The following is a 24,061-nucleotide window of genomic DNA, read 5'->3' as shown; positions in this document are numbered from 1 at the left end:
ACATATTAAAAGGCCAATAGGGCTTACTATATACTACAATACTATCAAGCATCAACTAAACCAAATATGCTGTATCTCACTTGATGGAGTTGTGTGTAGGCCGCACTCCTATGCTTCGCAAGTGAGATGTGCAGTGGGAATTGAATATAGTTAAACCTTGGATGGTGGTTATATACAATATGGCCTGATCTGCACTCACACACTACATACAACAGGCGTGTATATATATATATATATATATATATATTATCACACACAAACAAATATAGCTAATAGCATACCTTTGCGTTCTATTTCAAACGATTCACCATGAGTATCCCACATGCTCTGGTCATCCCTTTCCCTGCTCAAGGCCATATCATGCCCTTAATGGAGCTCTCTCATCGCCTAGCTGATCGCGGCTTCATAGTTACGTTAGTCAACACCGAGTACGTCCATGAATGCGTAAAGGCAGCACAACCTGCGAATCTCTGTGGCATCTACAATGGAAAAATACGGTTGGCGGCCATCCCTGATGGCTGGCCTAGTGGGGATGACCGGAATTTGTTCGGCACATTTTGCCATGTTATCCTGAAAGAGATGCCAGGGCCACTGGAGCAGCTCATACTCAACATCAACAAAAAAGAAGATCACAAGATCACATGTGTGATTGCTGATGTCTGTATAGCATGGACTCTCAATGTGGCCAAGAAGCTGAACATCCGCAGGGTGGCTCTCTGGCCTGCGTCAGCTGTTGCCATGTCGACCTTCTTCAGCATCCCCATGCTATTGAAGGAAGGAGTCATAGATTCAAATGGTAAGTGAACTTAACACAACAGTAGCAGATCGTCATGCTGGGCAAGAATTAAAGTTGGAAGAACACTGATGTGTGACATCCACCCACTGGGCTGAATACCTTGGCAAAGTACTTAGTCGAGTATTGGATTTGCTCTTGTGATCAGCTTCTCAAAATTTTGTTTAACCTAGATAGTTCTTGAGCCAATTGGTGGTCACACTGTATATGCCTACTATTCCTTTTTTTTTTTTGATGAAAGAAAACCCTCACCGAGAACTGGGCCACTTAATGAGCCTGCCTCAGGGCCAAGTGAAACTTTAAGTTGAGGACACAACCACCCAGCCTTACATGCCCCAAGCATTATAAAGCTTTGGCAGCCCCACATGCACCAGCTGAATTCGATCACGGGCCTTCAGCTTAACACGCGACCCCACTTACCACACATTCTATCTGTTTCTGCATTATCTGTTCTCACTAGTTTACATTCCTGTGGCTTTTAGCTAAGATCAAGTGTCCTATGTAGTCGAGTTAGCCTTACATATAGTGGGTACAGATATTATTTTTTGGCTAGGCCAAGGAAAAACCACGGACAGGGATTTAGAGGGGGGTGTTGTGTCTTCTCTCCCGAACATGCACTGTAGCTACAATGTGTGTTCGGGGTCTCAACTGAGCACCCAATGCTGTTCAATCAGGTGTATGGGTCCTCTTGTACACCGCCGTACACTCGCCTACGAGTGTATGGGGTCCCGTACACCCGACTGAGCGCCACACGGCGCTCAGTCAGGACCCAAACATGCACTGTAGCTACAATGCATGTCCGGGTGGGGGACATATAACCTGCCCTCAATTTAGAGAGTGGCTAAGTGCCAAGGCTATTTGACACAGCCAATCACATAACCACATTTCATGTGGGCCCCATACAATATTGTCATGTGATTGGCTAATGTCACCTGCTCCTTTGATCTCAATTCCACCCTGCGCCGAGGGAGTGGAGATCTAGGTATCGCTTAAGTGCATCCCTTATGTGACAGCCCAAGACAACAGAGTGTGCAGGCCCCCTTAAAAAATGCAGTCATGTGATTGGCAGTATCACGTATGGGATGCACTTAAGTGATCCCTTTATCTCAAGTCTCACTGACCACACAGTGGCTAGGGGTGGCAAAATCTGACACGACCTGCCAACCTGCTTCTTAGCTAGGTTCGGGTTTGACTTAAACGGGTTTGTTTCGTAAACGGGTTGACCCGCCTAACCCTGTTTATTAAACGGGTCGGGTTCGTGTTAGGGGTATGCCAACCCGGCTGACCCGTTTAATAAACGGGTTAGGCAGGTGGGTCAACCCATTTACCCAAACCCAACCCGCCAACCTGTTTATCCAACCCGTTTACCCGAACCCGACCCGCCAACCCGCCCGCTAACCCGCCAACCAGTTTACTCGACCTAACCCGTTTATTAAACGGGTTAACCGTGCCGTGTCGGGTTTGTGTTTGCCACAGCCGACCCGTTTAATAAACGGGTTGGGTTCGTGTTGAGGTATGCTGACCCACCAACCTGCCAACCCGACTCGATTGCCACCCCTAACAGTGGCAAACCTCTGGTGTGTAAAACCCTTGATGTCCACCACCGAGGTGGTATCCCATGTGTTTAGCAGGGTTCTTTGCCAAAGTTGAAGGCCAAGGTTGGAATTCCTCTGCCACGTGGGGCTTAAGAGATATCAGGTAAGGGTCTGCCTAACCCCAGCTTGCCTATAAAAAAAAAAAAAAAACCTGATGTCCCTATGCATGCCTATAGGAGAGTAGATTAAGCTTTGACCCCACGGTAAGGGATGCTTTCCTTGGGGTTCAAACCATAATTGTCACATGTCAGGCGTCAAATAGCAGACATCCTAACCACTAAGGCGAAACTCTCATGGGCTTATGGTGGGCATTCTTGGCACCGGACATAACTTGAAGCCAACTCAAATCAAAATGTGAGGTCTTCTCTAGTGCGACAAATATTGGTGATATTTTGAAAAAAAAAAAAAACATGCCATCATTTTATTTCACCGTTTTAAATGATAAAATATCCCAGTTTTTATAGAAGGTAAATATCATAGATTTTATCAAGATATTTACATTTTTTTACCAGCTATTTTTCTTGAAAAAGGGACGCATTTATTTTTATATATTTTTTACTTTTACTTCTTCTTGTAATCATATTTTTATTTATTTGCTTAATTTATTTTAGCATTATTTTGCCAGAAAAACAAGAAATATGAGCAATTTCAATTGTTCATAGGGATTTTCCTGCCGTTTTGAGCGTTTGCCACCACGAGGTCTAGCCATGAATCATCTTAATAAACATAAAAAAAAAACATCGACTTTAATTTGTATATGATACGGTAACTAGGAAATGCAATTGATCAAAATTATTTGTGGGTGGTGGGAATTTGACCTACACATCCAAACCTCCTCAAAAACTTTTTCCAATTTTAACATAAATTTGACCGTGACAGGTTTTCCAAGAGATGACAAACCTATCCGGTTCTCCAATAAAATGCAGGCCATGGACCCTGCAGCTTCCTTTCCTTGGCTGCATATTAGAGATGTAGATCAACAAGAGAAGTTTTTCCATTATATGTCGATGTGTCTCGAAACAGTCAAGGGGGATCGCATCCTATGCAACTCCTTTCCCGAGCTCGAGTCCCCGGCTCTCGAACTCTTGGAGAACACCATCCCAATTGGCCCCCTGCTCTCAGGCAACCAACTCGGGCACCAGCGATCTTCATTATGGACAGAGGACTGGAGTTGTCTCGACTGGCTCGATCGGCAACCGGCTCGCACGGTCATATATGTCTCATTTGGTAGCATCGCCCTCTTGAACCAGCACCAAATTCATGAGCTAGCACATGGGCTCGAGCTCACCGGCAGGCCGTTCCTATGGGTTTCTAGGCCGGGCCTCATGGACCGATCAGCTGCAGCCTACCCGGTCGGGTTCACGGATCGTGTGGCCGATCGCGGGCGGATTGTCGAGTGGGCCCCACAACAAGAAGTGCTCTCTCATCCTTCTGTAGCTTGCTTCTTGACTCACTGCGGTTGGAACTCAACGATGGAAGGCTTGAGCAATGGTGTCCCCTTCTTATGTTGGCCTTACTTTGCTGACCAACATTTAAATCAGAGTTACATAGTTGGGGTGTGGAATGTGGGGTTGCAGCTGTCAAGATTCGAGGATGGAACAATTGGAAGAGAAGAAATCAAGAATAAGCTGGAGCAACTGTTAAATGATGAAGGAATAAGGAAGCGGGTCATGGAGTTGAAGGACAAGGCGAGGAAGAATGTGATGGACGGTGGTGAATCTTCAAAGAACTTGGATGATCTCCTTAATCACATCAAGAGGGAACCATAGGAATGTGCTTCTAAGTGGACCATATTTGAGGTGCACCATGGCAATAAAAGACTAGCACCAATTCTTGCCACTGTTGGTTGGATGCTGAAACATTTAAAAGCATCATCAGTCATGTTTGTTTCAAGCCAAGCAGCAGGCTTGCAGTTTCTGTATTAGATTTTTGTGTTTTTTGATTTCTTTTTTAAAGCAATAAAGGCATCTTCTTTATTCTGTCAATGCAGTGATACTAATTAAAGGAAGTGACAAGCAGTCACCCACGGTGAAACACAGAAAGGTCACATAGAAACAGACAGAGAAAAGCAAAACACAGAAGAGAGTATAACCAGTGAAACAGAGCCAATTTGAGTTTTGTTCCCCACCAAGCCTTATGAAAAATACCTGGGAAGACGTATTCTGTTCCCTACCAACACATGCACTAACTTTGTTTCAACAGATTAATAAGTATTGTGACCATATCTACGCCTGTCAAAAGCTCCATCTTGCTGCCCACTACTTAGAATCTCGAACTAGACGCATGATCCAGCAAAACATGTAAAGCCTGCCCCCACCTGCCCGTGCGCCACAGGCATTGCTGATGATATTTTCTGGGAGCTATTGAACAAACCGGCAATTTGAAAATGGCTAAACATTACAGCAGCCATGACCAAAATCATCATCAGTCATGTGATTTGAGCACTCAGAGTCAACTATCCAATAACACTACAAGAAACCTGTGGATTAGCGACGACCTAAATCCGTCACTTAACAGTTTAGCGATGGATTAGCGTCGGATAGCTTTCATATTTCGATGCTAAGTAGCGACAAAACGTATTCGTCGCTAATTTGCGATGGATTTGCGATGGATTAGCGATGGAAATGATCCGTCTGTCACTATTTTAAATTAGCAACGGATCATATCCATCGCGAGTCCTTTGTTATTTTAAATTAGCAACGGATAATATCCGTCACTAATATGACGCTAAATTTAAAAAAAAAAATAAAATAAAAAAATTGCTCCTTGTCGGGCGGTATTCCGACAGCAATAGGCAGGACTTGGACCGATTTGTCGGCGGCGGCGGAAGAGGAAGATGACCCACCACCGGATCCCAGCAAGTTGTACTCCCTCGGCCCCAAGATCTCCGATTGGGTCTCGCAGAGGTCAGAGTGGACCGATCTCGTTGTTGAAGGCCACGACGGAGACGAGGCCGGTGGCGGCAGGAGTCGAGGATGCACTTGTGCTCGGTCTGGGTGGTGACGACGTGCCGCTTCTTGTCGCGGTAGAAGCGCATGAGGCCCTCGACGGAGATGTTGTTGGTCTCGGTGGCACTGGAGGTGAAGAAGATCTCCTTGGTATTGGCGCCCACAAGGGAAGCGACCTGCTCCCTGGTGCGCTCGACCGCCTCGTTCGACTCTCAGCCGTAGAGGTGAGTGCGGGAATGCTGGTTGTCGAAGCGGCCAGTGAAGAAGGCCAGCATCGCGTCCAGCACCCGCGGGTCCATCGGCGATGTCGCCTGCATGTCCAGGTACAACGGCCGCCTCGTGATCCACACGCCCTTTATCGAGATTCCCTTGCCCTCCTCAACTGCGTCAGAGTTGGGCGACGGCTGTCGCGGCGATCGACATCAGCCAGCGGGATCGTCCGGCGAGCCTTACGGCGGCAAGCATGAGGCTCCGCTTCATCATCCAGCGGGATCGTCTGACAAGCCTTGCCAGTGGTCGCTTGACCTCCTCGATGCCTGGGCTCCGATGGGACCGAAGGGAAAGATCAGGCACAAGAACGCTCGTTTGGGAACGGTTTAAATCTCACATCAGTTTAAATTTTGAACGGGGGAGAGAGGAAAAATTTTGCGCCTCAGGTGGGACGGTTTAAATCAAAAATTAGCGACAGAATTAGTGAGGGAAATTTTCCGTCGCTAATTAGCGACGAAAAAATTCCCTCGCTAATTCTGTCGCTAATTGGCATTTTTTTAGTGTTTTGACAACCAAAAAATGTTGTCGCTAATTCATTGCTAATTAGCGAGAGAGATATTTTCATCGCTAATTTTGCAAATATTTTGAATGTTAGCGACAAATAGTTTTCTCTCGATAATCCGTTTCAAATTTGTGACGGAAAAAATTTGTCACAAATTTCCGTCGCTAATTAGCATTTTTCTTGTAGTGTAATTTTGATTGTTGATTTTCACTGTTTTATACTTCTAATACTTGCCCAATTGCAACTTACCGTTGTATTCAGTTTTCCAAAGTCTTCGGCTTCCATAGAGTATAAGAAGGCATTTTCCTGCGACTCATCTCGAGCTCCCCCATGCTTTGAGCTACTGGTAGTCGCTTCATTTCCTTCATCAATCTTCACTCTATAATATCGAGCAAAGTGACCTGCTTTGCAATATTGAAAGCATTTTTTCTTTTCTTGACATTATTGAGTTCTTCGTTTATCAATACATTGTGTCTCAGGCTCTCTCTCTCTTTGCTCGAACAAACTTCTGGTTAGACTTTGACATGGGTTATATATATTTTTTTGACTTTTGATCCCTAATAAGGAGCGTCGTATCATTGTCCTTCATCGAAAGACCTACCAACTTAGCAAGTATCTCTTGATTAACCTAGAGGCTCTCTAACTAAAGCAACAAAAGTTGCTTCGGCCAACCACTAATGGCTGCTATAAATCCACCGTACTGAGACTTTAAATCTCCAATAAGAATTCCTCAAGTTCGGGTTACACTAATCTTAGATTCATGATCAATTTGGGATATCACATTGCAAATACTCTTGATTTTCATAAAGTAGCGAGATAGAACATATTACCTTGAGTAATCATGCCACTCTCATTTTCTAGTTGTAACCGAGCCGTTATTTGCTTCAGAAAACAAAGTAGCAAATGAGTCCCAAGCCACTTTTGGAGTTTGAACTTTTCATGTGTGCTCTAAAAGCCCTTTTTGAACTTATGTCTTAATGATGAATAATGCTTGGCCGGCTTGGAACTAAGCTGCATTTAAAATGAAGAAGTCCACATAATTAGCAAAGCTGAACCAAAATTGAAAATTTTTGTCATAATCCCTAGAGTTTAGGTTGACTTTAATAATAAAAAAGAAGTCTCACAGTTATCTAAATCACCATAGTATGCTTGCACTCGGGTCCACCAATATGAGACTCAAGTTAAGGAGAAAGAAGAGAATGCTTCTACCTAAGTTTTGAAAAAAAACAGTGTTAGTGAAACGTCTCAACAAACTTGAAATAGTTATTTAGGTCTGAATTTTTAGTTGCATGTTTAAAATAATACTTTAATATATTTACATGTGTTGGATTTTATTTTGGGCATCCAAATATACATTGAAAATTCAACCATATTCAAGTTATTTTAGATTTTGCCTAGATTGTGTGTGTGCATTTGGTTACGTTTTAGGTCTTGTTAGGGTTTATTAGGTTTTGTTGAGGGTGTGTAAGCTAGTTGCATACATTAGTATTAAGGAACACATCTATGACTTGTGTCCCTCGTAAGCATCGCCTTCAAGTGGTATCTTGGCTTGTCAAGTTTTCCAACATGGCATAGTTCTACTTTACGTGATGGCCTAGAGAATTGTAAGTTTTATTCCTAATAATATTTTAATATATTACAAGGATATGTCCAATCATACGTTTCATTTGCAATCTACTTTGAGGAAAGAACAATTTGATGCTACCTAAATGCATATTTTTGGCAAATAAATCATTCGAGTCAATGAAATTTAAATTATATTTTACTTCTATTTTAGCACTTACTAGTTTGAATTATGTGTTTAAATTTCAATGTGATATTCTTAGCGAGAATTCATTTTTTTATTTGATATGTTAGTTGATAGGCTCTTTTTGTTACTTGTTGATGATTTAAAATTTCCTAATAAGTTGTTAGTCTTATCCCAAGAAATGTTGAATGGTTGTTATTTTGTTTTCCTTGCGCTTATCAATAAGAATGCTTATTGATTGAATTTCCCTTTTCGATATGATATTGCTTACGTATTTCGTATGAAAATTATTTTTATGTACCAAGGCAATTTATCGAGCTAGGTGCAGGCTTTGCAGACAAAGCTTTTTGACCTCGGGGGAACTGATGCAGTGCATCTGGGAGAGCTTGAGTCCAGTCATTCGAACCCAGCTCACACCAAGCGTGAGGAGTCCAAAACTCAACTTTTGATTAAATTAGATTTATTTTATATATCTTGCATTTTTATTTTTTAGTTAGGATAGTTCCAATGGCCGTTAGGATTTTCAGGCCATTTGAGGGTGTTGTGGGATTTCTGCTAGTTTTCTAATTTTTTTTTTGGCTTTTTTTAAATTTAGCCATGCTAGATCCAAACTAGAGCGGGTCTATATCCAGCCTACCAATGGTTTGGATTCAGCTAGGGGGAGGCACATTTAATGCCTTCCCACTTGTTAGACTCCAAGGACCCAATAGGTGCTTGAAAAATCGAGAAAGATAAATGTTGGTAATGTCTCTCTCTCTCCCTTTTCCAAGGGCCCAATATGTGCATTTGGTTATGTTTTTAGGTCTTGTTAGCATTTATTAGGTTTTGTTTAGGGTGTGTATGGTAGTTGTGTATGTTGTTGTTCGAGAACACGTCTGTGACCCGTGTCCCTTGTAGGTGTCACCATCAAAAAGTCGTCATGTAAAATAAGGTATTAGATTAGTCTTTAACCTATTGTTGTTCGGCCAAGACCTCTCTGATTATATAGAAGAGCATCACAAAGAGACCCTCATATGAAACCACAAACATGCCTTAATTTATAGACCACACATTTTGTTGTCATTTCATTGTCTTTTCGTAAGACTTTTTTGAAAAGTATAGTATCAGAGTCAATATTTATGTCTTATCAAAATCGCTATATCTACTTCTTTGTTAGCGCCCAAGCTTCGCACGCTCGACAACAAATTGGCGCACCTGTACACACCCCAATTTTGACCAAAATAGTTTTTGCAAAATGTCTTTTCGTAAAATCAAGGTATTTTGGGTCTTTTTTAAGGCAAGTCTCAGTTCAAGTATATTGTTTACCATCATAATGGCATCCTCAATTTTTTTCTAAAAGATAAATTAAACTAGAAAATTTTAGCTTTTTAAACAAGCTAAGAATTAGGTCAATTTGATATTCCAACAAACAATTATGACCAAAATAAGGTAATTTGTACCATCTTCTTCAATCATATCCAACTTTGAGTGTATTTTTTACCATTAAGTCAATTAAATTTAGTTTTATACTTAAAATATAAATTATAGTTGAGGATGTTAGCTTTTTAACATATCAAAAGCCTTAATCTGACATCCGGTTAGAAAAATATGACCAAAACAAGTTAGCCTGTTGAAACAATCTTGGTTTAGTTCTAACGATAATTAGATTGTCGTTAGCAATACAAAGATTGTCATCAAGAATCATTGAATTGTCATTAAGAATCATTGAATTGTCATTAGGGATTGACAAATTTTATTAATAAGGTTTAAACCGGAGGATCTTAGCTTTCTAATATGATAAAAATTAGCTTAATATGATGATAGGATAGGAAGTTATAGCTAAAACATGGTGATATGCTTGGTCAAAACCTATCTTTTTACTTAGGTTCTATATTGAATATAATTTTCACTCATAAAATGATCGAATTTGATGTTTTACTTGGAATATAAATTAAATTAGATGAAGTTAGCTTTTCAAATTAGGGAGATATTTTCAAAATAAGTTAACTTGTATTTGTTGACAACATGTTAATTGCCGCCAGTACTAACCCAAAATTATACTTGTCATCAGGAATGACCCACTTGTCATCAATGCTACTTGTCATCAACTTGTCTTGTCGTTAACATGGTTTTACCACCATTTGGTTGAGATTCATGCATGGATTAAGGATAACTTTTTATAAACTTTATGTTCATATCCCAAAAAGCTAAAGAACTATGTCCAATGAACATATACCCTATTTAGAAACTTTTGAAACCTATCATATCCATCTTTTTATTCTAGATAACTCTAGCCAATAAAAAGATACCTCATAACATCGAAGGAATATAATTGTAACATTTCATCCATGAGTGGATCCAAATCTTTGGATCCTCAACCCAATAAGATTAAGATCCATACCCAATAAGAAATATATATAGGAACCTATTTCTCTAGTCAAACATCTAGATCTAGATCCTAAGTAAAAAAGCTCTTCTGCACCAAAAGATCAACCTAGCCCGGCACCAAGACTTTGCCCACCTAAGTCCAACCCAACTGAGTCAACCCAAAGCTAATCTAGGTCTAGATCCCTTGTCTCACCCAGCCAACTATAGCTAGTGCATAGCCGGAGTGCTACTAAAGTATATATGTGATCATTAACATCTTTAAGAATGGCTACCTAAACCCAAGGTGAGATTTAAATTCTCTATATTTTTTATTGCATTTATTTTTTTAGTATTATAAAAATATAGATTTTTCTAATGTATATCATATTTGTCATGTTTTTATGCTTTTTCATGCCTTGATGGTGGCTCACACCATGAAGTTCACCTTCTTTTAGGTCTAGCCTACAAGATAGGACCCTTGCAAGCTAAAGCCCAGATATTAAAGATTTTAAAGTTTCGGGTGCTGCTGATCCCTGCTCAGTGGAGGAAAAGCACCCAAATTGAGGAGCGGATCCTACATCTCTCACTAGTCTTATATTCAGATCCTGTTTTCGAAACCAACATTTTTTCTGACTACCTTTGTTTTGGTTTCAAAATTTGAGGATCCACAACTGGCCACCCTCGGCCAGGTGCAGTGCCACACGTACATTTTGTGTATTGTGATTGCACCTAATCCTCTTTCCAATACCTAGCGATATTGTTAAAGGTTTTATAATGAAAACTTTGAGAGTGAGACCGAAGGACTTTTAAGAAACATGGGGTTGTCACCTTTGGTTTGGGGCATGGATCCATCATGACATGTGATTGAATCCACCCTATGTTGATCCTAGGAATTCAACCAACGGCCAGGATTCCTCAACATTCTCATATAGATGTGGACTAACCATAGCCATCCAGATGCATAAGTTGAATGGATATGATTAACATAGAATCCTAAGCAGGGTTACCTGAAACTCTACTTACATGTGGGAAACTTGTTTCCTGCAAAACCATTTTCGAAACCAAAAGCTCATGCTTTTTGAAACTTGTGAGAAACCTGTTTCCCATCGAGTGGGAAACTCGTTTCACATCACATGGGAAACCTACCGATTTTTATAGTAACTCGCTTCCCATATTTGGGAAACATGTTCCTCATAGGTTTTTTGAATATTTTGAAACTTTATTTTTCAAACAAAAAAGTTGAGGGACCAACTTGAGATTGTGGTCAAGTAGAGCCAATTTTGTCAACTTGAGCATGTGCTCCAAATTAAAAAATATGTAGAGTTGGTTTGAAGCACATGACTCGTGGGCTTCTTAGTGTAAATAAGTGAAAGAATGTCCACCTTTTTTCTATACACTGTCCTTTACTTTCACAGACTTTGAAGTTTTTGTTGAAGAAAGAGTCATTGAACTCACGTGGCTTCACATGAGCATGCTGACGTGCACATGAACACCATTATAACGTTCAGAATATTTGGAAAAACTGAAGAAGTTTCTGTTGAATGAAAAAAAAAAATCTAAATGAGGAAGTGTTAAATAAACTATTTACAGCTTTAGTTTTCTGCTAGGCTAAGGAAAAACCTTCATGACTGGCTATATATTAGCAGGCCTCTGATTGGTAACACTTGAGGTTCTCCTACTATGGCAGCTTTTGAGTTTGGAATCGTGATCATTCTATGTTAGGTGACAAACAACCGTCACCACTATCTAGGAAGGTGGAGCCCTTGTGTGCCCTACTTAGAGCTACTTCCAATGAAAAATATACAATAATTATTATCATTATTATGGCAACCTTTATGAGATATAATGGCTGAGTAGCTGTGTCACACGGTATGCCATTTTGGTAGTGTTCCTAGTGACATGAACAAACACGCACGGACACCTGGACATGGATAGTGATATGTATCGTGAATATTTTAAGTTTTTAAAGTGTTTTTTGGTGTTATTTCGATAAACATGTATTTGTAATATGAAAATATTAAAAAATAGTTTTTTATTAATTAAAATAGAAAATTTAGTGTACTCGTCCTATTTTTCAAAAAAAATTCAAGCTTGCTAGTCGAGCCCATATCATGCATGCATCTGTTGGGTGCAAGAAGGGGAGGTGAGAGAAAATTCAAATCAAGAAAAATGTGGGTTGTTAGAAAAGGTTGGACTTGATGACATGAAATAGTCCCATATTGAAAGTGTTTGAGTTTATTGTAGGCTTTATAACCTACATGTAAACTCACACTTGTTCCTAAGAACAAGAGGTTGGGATGACTACCACACATGCGCGCGCGCCCGCCCACCCGCCATGCCGTGCCAGTTCGGGTCGGTAATTGGCCCTTTAGGGTCATATCCAATCAACTCCAAAGTACCTTTTTGCCCAAAGTTTCTGTGTTTATTTGGATGCTTTAATGGGTTATGAGAAATGATAACGGGTCATGACTCCTCGTAGTTCATGCTCGCTAACGAGTCTTGTCTCTTCAGATTCTGTAACGGATCTCAACTCTTCGAATTCTGTTAACGGGTCTCAGTGCCTCGGATTCCATAACGAGATCCTTCCATGTTTTGTAATCGTTCATGGGTTATAAAAGCGTGGTTAGGGCTGGGGTTACACAGATTCAAAAAGGCACAGCAGATTCAAGACTCTGCGTTTTCTCTCTCAATTGCTCTCGCTCTCTCTCACTCCTGAGTTTTTCCTAAAGGGATTTTTCTGCAACATTGGTTCGAAGAGGTTGTCTTCGAAGGACTATCCGTCAGAGTGCACCAATTTTGATCGTTGAGGCTATTGTATCCTGGGGAAAGGATGCCGGACCTTGTTTGTATTGTATGTGGGGGCGAATCTTCTCTAAGGGGAGTACTTTCGTATGCCTTAACCATTTACATAATATTAACATGTTCATGTTGTTTTTATTGTGTTCTACGCAACTGGTTGTCGATTTGCTTTTGTCTAGATTTTGGTATGATGCGGAAACCGACATACTTGCTCCCTGTTCTTGTTTCGATCATCTATTTATTATGATTTTCATTTTGATTTATTTCTTGATTTATATCATGATGTTGATTGTGAAACTGTGTGATCTGAAAAATGATCCAATAGCATCCTCATGTACACGTATCTTTGTGACATAACTGAGAAAAAACAATTTGACTGAGTCCTCAACGATGGTAGTGCCACTTTTCCATATGAACGTTTTTGTTGCCTCACATAATAGTTTGGATACTTGATGCAAGAGCAGAGCAGAAGACTCGGGTCCATAAAACTCCATTTGGATTCATTTGTATTTTTTATCTTTATTTGCTATTTTGGTTATTTTTGTGTTTGGATTATTATATCAGATGTACACATTTTAGGACAGATTTTATCTTCTCAGAAGGTTGTCTTGAAAGGTAATTTGTTTTTATTAGAATAATGAAATCAGCTTATTATTTAAAAGGGGAGATCTTTCTTGATATGAGATAAATTTAGTTTATTTAAATTTTCTTTTATTTTCAGTTTTTTGTTGCTTTTCTAGATAAAATTAGATATTTTCAGATAATCACAGCAGTAGATGGTAGTTTGGTAGATTCCCTCGTAAATCGGGCGACGAGTTTGCATCAATACTATTCAGTAATCTTGTTCGAGGATACTGATACTGCATTTTTAGGAAGCAGACCTTGAATAAGAGATTTGTCATGGAGAATTTGCCATCTTATCTGGGATTGGCATACTCTTACTATGGAAATCTGGTTTCACCTATAGATTATTTGCCATTTACCTCAAGTGCAATTGTAAAGTGTGTGATAGCAAAACCTTCTATAACTATTTCAGATGGGTACATCTTAAACCGAATGCTTTTGCTGCATTTTCTGCTTCATCTTAGTTTTCCATGACTTAGGTGGGGGACAGTCATTCATTTGATTGTTGACTTAAAGCGAGCTCTCTAAAGGAGTGTTCACCTGAATTGTTCCTCGAGATCAATCCAAAAAAATAGTCATTTTATTGATTTAGATCAATAGTAAGTTATGAGAAACAATTTGAATCTTGCGATTTAAAGAATGTCATGAAATTCAAAGGATGTGATATTCCAGATAGTCTCACAAGAAAATCAGGATATTGCTTAATTCTAGTATATTGCTGTATCAATTTTTCAGACTATTATCATGTTTTAAATTTCATATTTCTGCACTTTTTATTTTCTAAATAATTATATATGTACTCAGGTTTTCCCAATATTTTTCTTGAAAAGGAAGTTTCCTAATCCAATTAGGGAACAAAAATAAAAGAAAATGCTTCTAAATGTTCTATTGTCCAGCCAATGGTAGCAAGGTTCATGCCAACAATTTGTTGCTATTGGTGCACCTCAAATATGGTTCAACATAAGCTCATTCCTATAGTCTCCTCGTGATGTGATTAATGAAATCAGCTAAATTCTTGGAATATTCACCACCGTCCATCACATTCTTCTTCGCCTTTTCCTTCAACTCCATGACCCTCTTCCTTATTCCTTCATCATTTAACAACTTGCTCGAACTTATTCTTGATTTCTTCTCTTCCAATTATTCCATCCTTGCCTCTTGACAACTGCAACCCCACCTCCCACACCTTAACTATGCAAATTCTGATTTAAAGGTTGGCCAGCAAAGTATGACCAACATAATAAGGGAAGCCCATGGCTGATGCCTTCCACACTTGAGTTCCAACTGCAATGAGTTGAGAAGCAAGCCACAGAAGGATGAGAAAGCATTTCTTGTTGTGGGGCCCACTCCACTATATGGCCCCGATAGGCCACACGACCCGTGAACCCAGCGGGGTAGGCCACGGCTGATCGGTACATGAGGTCCGACCTAGAAACCCATAGGAACGGTCTGCCAGTATGCTCGAGCCCATATGCTCGAAGCAGGTTATGTGTCCCCCCCCCCCCCCGAATAAGGGAGTTAGCTACATCTCATGTTTGGGGGTCCCAAAGAGCACCACATATGTAAGCATGTGCGTCTCGTATCTCCATGTTTGTCAGCATTAATTAGCGTTGGAGTTTGATGTGATTGCAAAGACTTCAGTACCCTCTCCTACATTGGTGCCAAAAAAATGACGATTCTTGAAAAAGAGTGATTGTAAAGACTTAAGTGCCCCGAAGATGATTATTTAAGACCCAGTCTCTGCACTGCATGATTATCCGAGAAAGAAATCTCCTCTGGAGGACGCCATGAACATCAACCCTCTCACTCTCTCTCTCTTTCTTCTATTTCTGCTTTTGTGCACATCCAGCAGAAGATCCTACATTGCTCCATCAAACACCGACTGACCTGCACATTGACTGTTGTGGAGCCTGATTCAGAGTTTTTACCCTTACAGAAGGAGGGTTTGGGGGCTCATCCCAGTGTGGGTAGCATCATTCAACTAAATGAGTTGTAGTTCCTAATTCAGAGTTTTTACCCTTACAGGAGAGGGGTCTGGGGGCTCCTCCCAGCGTGGGTAGCATCATTCAACTAAATGAGTTGTAAATCCTGATTCAAAGTTTTTAGCCTTACAGGAGAGGGGTCTGGGGGCTCCTCCCAGCGTGGGTAGCATCATTCAACTTGAAGAGTTGTGGAGTCTGATTCCGAGTTTTTGCCCTTACAGGAGAAGGGTTTGGGGGCTCCTCCCAACGTGGATAGCATCGTTTAACTTGATTCGTTGTGAAGCCTGATTTAAAGTTTTTGCCCTTACAGGAGAAGGGTTTGGGGGCTCCTCCCAGCGTGGGTAGCATCGTTCAACTTGATTCGTTGTGGAGCCTGATTAAGAGTTTTTGCCCTTACAGGAGAAGGGTTTGGGGGCTCCTTCCAGCGTGGGTAGCATCGTTCAACTTGATTCGTTGTGGAGCCTGATTCAGAGTTTTTGCTCTTACAGGAGAAGGGTTTGGGGGCTCCTACCAGTGTGGGTAGCATCGTTCAACTTGATTCATTGTGGAGCCTGATTCAGAGTTTTTGCCCTTACAGGAGAAGGGTTTGGGGGCTCCCCCCGGCACGGGTCTTGGGTGTCATGGTCAAAAAATACACACGGTGTTGTGGTGAGAAATACATATGTTTGTTTCAAGCAAGGTTGAAAGAAATCAATGGAAAATCCAACAAGGAGCATGCCAGAATCAAGATGTGGATGTCAAGCGAGAATGGTGTTGTGCAACTCAAATAACACAAAATAATAAGGGTCTGATTTTTAGTTAAAATAGGGAATGAAATGACAATAAAAATTATATAAAATTTACAAGAATAAACTAGACTCAATAACGAAGACACCACTTTTTACGGATTTGGAATATGACCTCCGGTTAGGGAGATATGGCCCTGACAAGTTTATCCTAATTCGGGTAGCGATTTACTTATTGAATAACACTACAAATTGTTATAGTGATTTGCGGAAGACACTACAAATCGCTATAGTGAGATTCAAAAACACTATAAATCGCTATAGCGATTTGTGGAAGACACTACAAATCGCTATAGTGAGATCCAAAAATACTATAAATCGCTATAGCGATTTGCGGAAGACACTACAAATCGCGATAGTGACATCCAAAAACACTATAAATCGCTATAGCGATTTGCGGGAGACACTACAAATCGCTATAGTGAGATCCAAAAATATTATAAATCGCTATAGCGATTTGCGGAAGACACTACAAATCGCTATAGTGAGATCCAAAAATACTATAAATCGCTATAGCGATTTGCGAAAGACACTACAAATCGTTGTTGAAAAGCCGGATAATACTATAAATCGTTGTGGGGCTCGTTGGAGAATCGAAAATACTACAAATCGCTGTAGGAAAGCCCAATAATAGTACAAATCGCTGTTGGAAGGCCCCAAAAAAAATTGGTCTGCAGGGCGCTGCCCCCCCTAGGATCTGTGCCGGGGAGGAGCCCTCGGACCCCCTCCTGTAAGAGCAAAAACTCTAAATCAGGCTCCACAACTCATCAAGTTGAATGATGTTACCCACGCTGGGAGGAGCCCCCAAACCCCCTCCTGTAAGGGCAAAAACTATGAATCAAGCTCCACAACTCATCAAGTTGAATGATGCTACAATCAGTGTGCAGGTCGGTCGGTGTTTGATGGAGCAATGTAGGATCGTGTGTTGGATGTGCACAGAAGTAGAGAGAGAAGGGAGAGAGAGTGAGAGGGTTGATGTTCATGGCCTTCTTCAGGGAGAACTTTTTGCCTCCCTTGATTTCTTCTCTAGAGAGAGAGAGGGTTTACAGTGTTTTACGGAGAAAGAAGAAGAAGACTTTGAAGAGTCAACATCATTCTTGACTTTCTAGATGGAGGACATGTTTGTCCTTTTTTTTGAACTGTTTGTTTTTTCTTTTTTGAATGAAGGGCATTTTTGTCATTTTCTCAAACCATCACTTTATGAGAAGAATAGCAAGAAAGGGTACTGAAGTCTTTGCAACCACACCAGACTCCAATGCTTAGTGATGTCAACATACACGGGAATACGAGCCCCATGTGCTTGTATACGTGGTGCTCATTCAAAGCCCCGAACACAAACGTGGGATTCAGTGAATCATCGGGGGGGAACATACACCACCCTCCCCCATATGCTTGCTCATGAATTTGGTGCTGGTTCAAGAGGGTGATGCTACCAAATGATACATGTATGACCGACAAAGCTGGTTGCCGGTCAAGCCAACTCGAGTCCACTATCCACAATGAAGATAACTGGTGACTCAATTGCTTGTCCAAGAACAAGAGGCCAATTGGAATGGCGTTTTCAATGAGTTTGACAGCAGGAGACGCGAGCTCAGAGAATGAGTTGCATAAGATATGATCCCCCTTAACTGTTTCATGACACAGCGAAAGATAATGAAACATCTTCACTTGTTCATCTACATCTTCAAGATTCAGCCAACCAAACAAAGTTGGGTCAATGGCTGGTATTTTATTCGATAACTGGATTGGTTGTTTATCGCTTGGAAACCCTGTACCATCAAATTTATCGAAGAGCATGGATCTCTTCGTGATCTTGTGTAAAAATTTGGAAAATTTTCAAAAGCTTTTGATCAATATGGAGGTGCGCTATGCTAATTCAGTGGTTATACTACTTACATGCTTTAGTTACAAGAAGTGACCTTGGAGAATTAAACCTAATTGTGACTGATGCATCCCATGAAGGCTCCGCTCATCTGGTAGGGGCGACTCATGAACGTCATCAAGCTTAAGGGATGCCACAAGTTTGAAACTTATGGGTTTGCCTCCTTTGCCACAAGGCCTAAGCTGGGTGGGGGACCTGGGGTTTTTATGCGAATGAGCTCGCCAGTGAGTGAGTTGATTCTCCTCTGTTATTAAAAAAAAATTCTGATTCATGTATTGCATAGTTACCATGGCATATGCAAGAACCAAGTTATTTGAATGTTCACCCTTGGATGACATGTCATAATCCTATTGGCTGGATGTCATGAGGTCACTTTCTAATTTGCTAGAGTTACCAGATTAGGGGCTAAGTTTTTTGGAATGAGAAGATAGACTCGATATATTTTAGAAGTTCTTAAATAGGGTCTAGGTTCATTGGACAAAATTCTTGAGCTTTTGATAACAGGAACAAGAAGTTTCTATAAAGTTATCCTTAATCTACGCATGAATCTAGACCAAATAGTGGTAAAACCATGCTAACGATAAGTAAGTCATTCCCAATGAAAAGTGCACTTTTGGGCTAGTGCCGGTGACAATTCATTTATTGTTGATGACAATTCAAAGATTGTTAATCACAATTAACTTGTTATCAGTTATAAATCAAGAGTGCAATGGAAGGTTAAGTTGTTTGGTTATATCTCTCTAACTGGATGCTAGGTTGAGGTAATTTTTGATGCATTAAAAAGTTAACATCATCTACTTTAATTTATCTTTTAAGTGAAAAATCAAATTTAATTATTTTTAGGCATCAAAATAATACTCAAAATAGAACTTACCTAAAAAAACAAGTTTTATTAAGCAAATCAGCTTGTTTGAGCTACAACTTTCTATCTTATTGTCATATTAAGCTGATTTTTGTCACATTGAAAGATAAAACCCTATAATTTAAACCAGAGTTACTAGAAGCAAACTCACTTCGAAAGCGCGATACTCCTCACTTCCGAAACTTTATGTGAACCTCGATTCCCCACGCTTCTCTTATGCTTTCCACACGCTTCATCTACTATTCTTATATGTTCTCTTACTCAACTTTTCATGTTTTTTATGTGTTTTTTCACTCTTCTCACTCACTTCCATGTGCTTTCTATAAATTGGTAGTCATCATTTTCTGATTTTGTTAAAAATTTAATTCTTACATTAAAAAAATCATGAAATTTAATATTAGTCACTTTTATTTTAGTTTTTATTTGTGTTTTATTTTGATTCTCATTCATAGAACTAAATTAATACAGTTTCAACAAGTTAATTTATTTTGTCCATATCACCATAACCGAATGCCAGACTAAGGCATGATTTGATGTGTTGGAAAGCTAACATCGTCAACTTTAATTTATTTTGTAAGTGAAAAACCAAATTTCATGCATTTGATGATAAAAAATACGAGATATGGACAAGTTACCTTATTTTGGTCTTACTATTTAGGGGTGTGATATGGCCTAGTGCTGGGAAAGGGAGCACTAAAGCATGAGGTTTGCCCATTGATAATGCTTGTGCAAATATTTTCTCAAGGGAGAAGAAAGGATTGTTGTATTGTGAAAAGTTCCAAAGTACTGGTAAGGGTTACATAACTTAGAACGGGGATCAGGCATTCACATTATACAAAAAATGTATGTCACCTCAATTTTAACCAAAATAGTTTTGTAAAAGGTTTTTTCTTAAAAGCAAAGTATTTCGGGCCTTTTTTAAGGCAAGGCTCATATCAAGTGCATTTTTTACTTTTAAAATGGTATCCTCAAGATTTTTGTCCAAAACATGATTTAAACTAGAAAATTTCAATTTTTAAACAAGCTACGAATCAGGTCAATTTGATATTCCAAGTCGTCACCTAGCCAAGATAGGCTTCATTGTCACCTTCAAAAACACTGAGTTTTGCCACAAACATAACAGAAGCATGTCCAGAAAACATTTGCATCGACCGTAATTAGAAGAACCAGTTTTTGACCGTCCCTAATGGCCTGCTCCTGGCGAGAACCGCTATGCTCTAGACAAACTATGCAACTCTGTAGAACTAATCGTGCTTGGGCCCCTGGTAGAGCTTATGAAAAGAATCAATGAGAATGAGGAAGACAAAATCACTAGTGTGATTGCCGACATGAGCATGGGATGGTCCCTGAATCTCGCCAAGCGACTAAACATACAAAAAATTGCATCCTCACTGGCATGAACATGATTCCTAGTGCTCTTACTCTGCATCCCCAAGCTAGTCGACAAGGAAGTTGTAGATCCAAATGGTAAGCACACTTAAAGCTCATATGACTGGCTTTGCTAGAAGCATGTTTATATTTGGCATCACGCAGAATCTGGTGAAGCTCATGAATTGCAACTTTTCAATTACTCCAACCAACTCTCTGAGTCCATAATTTCCATTAATAATGGAAGCATTAAGGGTCATGATAGGATCATAATATGAGGTGGAGATCAGCCTAACCTCAGCTTGTCTACCCATAATAATAATAATAATAATATCAAAGTTCATAATATGAGCTTCACATAAAATATGACCAGGTTCAGTAACCACATGTTTTTTTAGATAAAGTACTAGAAGTACCCCAGGACCTGAAAGGTCCGCTCATATGGTAGTGGGCGAGAGAGGAAGGCAGTGCTAACCCCGCATTCTGAGTTTGAACAACATCGTGTGTGCTCATGTTCAAGCCAAGGCTGGGTGTACCTCCTGCAGTCAGGGAGGATCCCAACGTTTTACTGGTGTTCCTATGAGTTCATGACTGGGTTTTCCACTGGTTTAGCCCAAAAAACCAAAAAAGTACTAGAACCCCAACATTTTTGTTGGTATCAGAAATTGTTCATATACTTGTGATTGAGAAATTGTGCATACTTTTAACATGATGATTATCAGTAATGTCCTTCACACAGTAACTGGTTCGTCCTAACCAACTTGACAACAGACTGAAATGAGCACGTTCAAAAGGTCACCGTTGCATGTATTTTGGCTTAATCTGAACCTGTAGATGCCTTTATCATTACTTGTTTACTAGAAAACATGCTTTGAATTTGGAATGCTTCCGTGAGAAAAAATTCTTTTTATTGCATGGTTTCAGTACAAGCAAGCCTTGAAACGTCGGTTTCCAGGTTTCTCTAGATAAACATAAAAAAAACTAAACAGATCCACTCTCAAGTTAGCTATGATACGTACATATGCGCATCACGATTAATGTTAATCTACACACACACAGGAAAGGATAACATTGAAATAATGAAAAAGGTTTTGTTTATTTATGCAACTATGCTAGAGATAACCATGAAAGTCGTCCGCTTTTAAAAAAACCGAACTAGATCTCTCACAAATAGAAGACAGGAAACCTATTCCATCTAAACCAAAACGTTAATGAATTGGCAAAATTAAAAGTGATGCCTTTCTTGAGTCTACTATTATCTCAGAGAAATTTTACAAGCAGTATTTCAGCTTTAAAATGAATGATACAATACCATTGCATTGCATGGGTCTTATTTGCCTGCTGCCGACCTTGAAGCGGTCAAATAGTTTGTCACCAATCCCATGATAGCAAACCTGGTAAAATCACCAATTAACCAATTATTAACAATAAATATTATAATGATGAAACAAATAGAGAGTACTAAATGAAGGGCCCAAAAGGGAAGGTTGTACACATTTTCCTCAAAGCAGGTAATATGTTCCCCCCCTGAACAGGGCAGTTAGCTACATCTCATGTTCGGGGGTCCCAAAGAGCACCACGTATGCAAGCATGTGTGTCTCGTATCCCCATGTTTGTCAGCATTAATTAGCATTGGAGTTTGATGCGATTGCAAAGACTTAAGTACCCTCTCCTCCATTGGTGCAAAAAAAATGACGATTCTTGAAAAGGATTGGTTGTAAAGACTTAAGTGCCTCGAAGATGATTATTTAAGACCCAGTCTCTGCACTGCAGGATTATTTGAGAAAGAAATCTCCCCTGGAGGAGGCCATGAACATCAACCCTCTCACTCTCTCTCTCCCTTCTCTTTCTGCTTCTATGCACATCCAACAGAAGATCTTACATTGCTCCATCAAGCACCGGCTGACCTGCACATTGACTTGTGGAGCCTGATTCAGAGTTTTTACCTTTACAGGAGGAGGGTTTGGGGGCTCCTCCCAGCGTGGGTAGCATCATTCAACTAAATGAGTTGTAGATCCTGATTCATAGTTTTTACCCTTACAGGAGGAGGGTTTGGGGGCTCCTCCCAGCGTGGGTAGCATCATTCAACTTGATTCGTTGTGGAGCCTGATTCAAAGTTTTTGCCCTTACAGGAGAGGGGTATGGGGGCTCCTCCCAACGTGGGTAGCATCATTCAACTTGAAGAGTTGTGGAGTCTGATTCAGAGTTTTTACTCTTACAGAAAGGGGGGTCTAAGGGCTCCTCCCAGCGTGGGTAGCATCATTCAACTTGATGAGTTGTGGAGTCTGATTCAGAGTTTTTGCCCTTATAGGAGGAGGGTTTGAGGGCTCCTCCCAGCCAGGATAGCATCGTTCACCTTGATTCATTGTGGAGCTTGATTTAGAGTTTTTGCCCTTATAGGAGAAGGGTTTGGGGGCTCCTCCCAACGTGGGTAGCATCGTTCAACTTGATTCATTGTGGAGCCTAATTTAGAGTTTTTGCCCTTACAGGAGGGGGGTCCGTGGGCTCCCCCCGGCACGGGTCCCGAGTGTCGTGGTCAAAAAATGCACAGAGTATCGTGGTGAGAAAGACATATTTTTGTTCCAAGGAAGGTTGGAAGAAATCAATGGAAAATCCAACAAGGAGCATGACAAAATCAAGATGTGGATGTCAAGCGAGAATGGTGTTGTGCAACTCAAATAACACAAAATAATAGGGGTCTGGTTTTTAGTTAAAATGAGGAATGAAATTAAAATAGAAATCACTGAAAATTAACAGAAATAAACTAGACTCAATAACAAAGACACCACTTTTTACGGATTTGGAATATGACCTCCGGTTAGGGAGATATGAACCTAACAAGTTTGTCCTAATTCGAGTAGCGATTTGCTTACTGAATAACACTACAAATCGCTATAGTGATTTGCGAAAGACACTAATCTACAAATCGTTATAGCGATTTACGGAAGACACTACAAATCACTATAGCAATTTGTGATTTGTAGTGTCTTCCACTAATCACCCAAAAATACTACAAATTGCTGTAGGAAAGCCCGATAATACTACAAATCGTTGTGGGAAGGCCCAAAAAAAATTTGGTCCGGAGGGCGCTGCCCCCCGAGTCCCCCGCCAGAGGCGGCCCCCCGCCCGTTGACCGCGCAGCGGGATCCGCGCCGGGGGGAGCCCCCGGACCCCCCTCCTGTAAGGGCAAAAACTCTAAATTAGGCACATAAGTAGAGAGAGAAGGAAGAGAGAGTGAGAGGGTTGGTGTTCATGGCCTTCTCCAGGGGGAACTCTTTACCTCCATTGATTTCTTCTCTAGAGAGAGAGAGGGTTTTACAGTGTTTTACGGAGAAGGAAGAAGAAGAAGATGGCGATGGAGCAATGTAGGATCGTCTGTTGGATGTGCACAGAAGTAGAGAGAGAAGGGAGAGAGAGTGAGAGGGTTGATGTTCATGGCCTTCTCCAGGGAGAACTCTTTGCCTCCCTTGATTTCTTCTCTAGAGAGAGAGAGGGGGTTTTACAGTGTTTTACAGAGAAAGAAGAAGAAGACTTTGAAGAGTCAACATCATCCTCGAT

The 24,061-nt window shown here is 40.4% G+C and overlaps 1 pseudogene; it reads left to right on the top strand.

The window, feature by feature from the left end:
- Nucleotides 1–309: 309 nt before the first annotated feature.
- Nucleotides 310–4,157, top strand: LOC149837657 (UDP-glycosyltransferase 83A1 pseudogene; annotated as a pseudogene).
- The last annotated feature ends 19,904 nt before the right edge of the window (nucleotides 4,158–24,061 follow it).

This window comes from Nuphar pumila, chromosome 5 (genome assembly GCF_984573655.1).
Source record: "Nuphar pumila chromosome 5, dmNupPumi1.hap1.1, whole genome shotgun sequence".
Classification (NCBI taxonomy): Eukaryota; Viridiplantae; Streptophyta; class Magnoliopsida; order Nymphaeales; family Nymphaeaceae; genus Nuphar; species Nuphar pumila.
The sequence above is the reverse complement of the archived record's forward strand: the minus strand, read 5'-3'. Positions and strand labels throughout refer to the sequence as shown.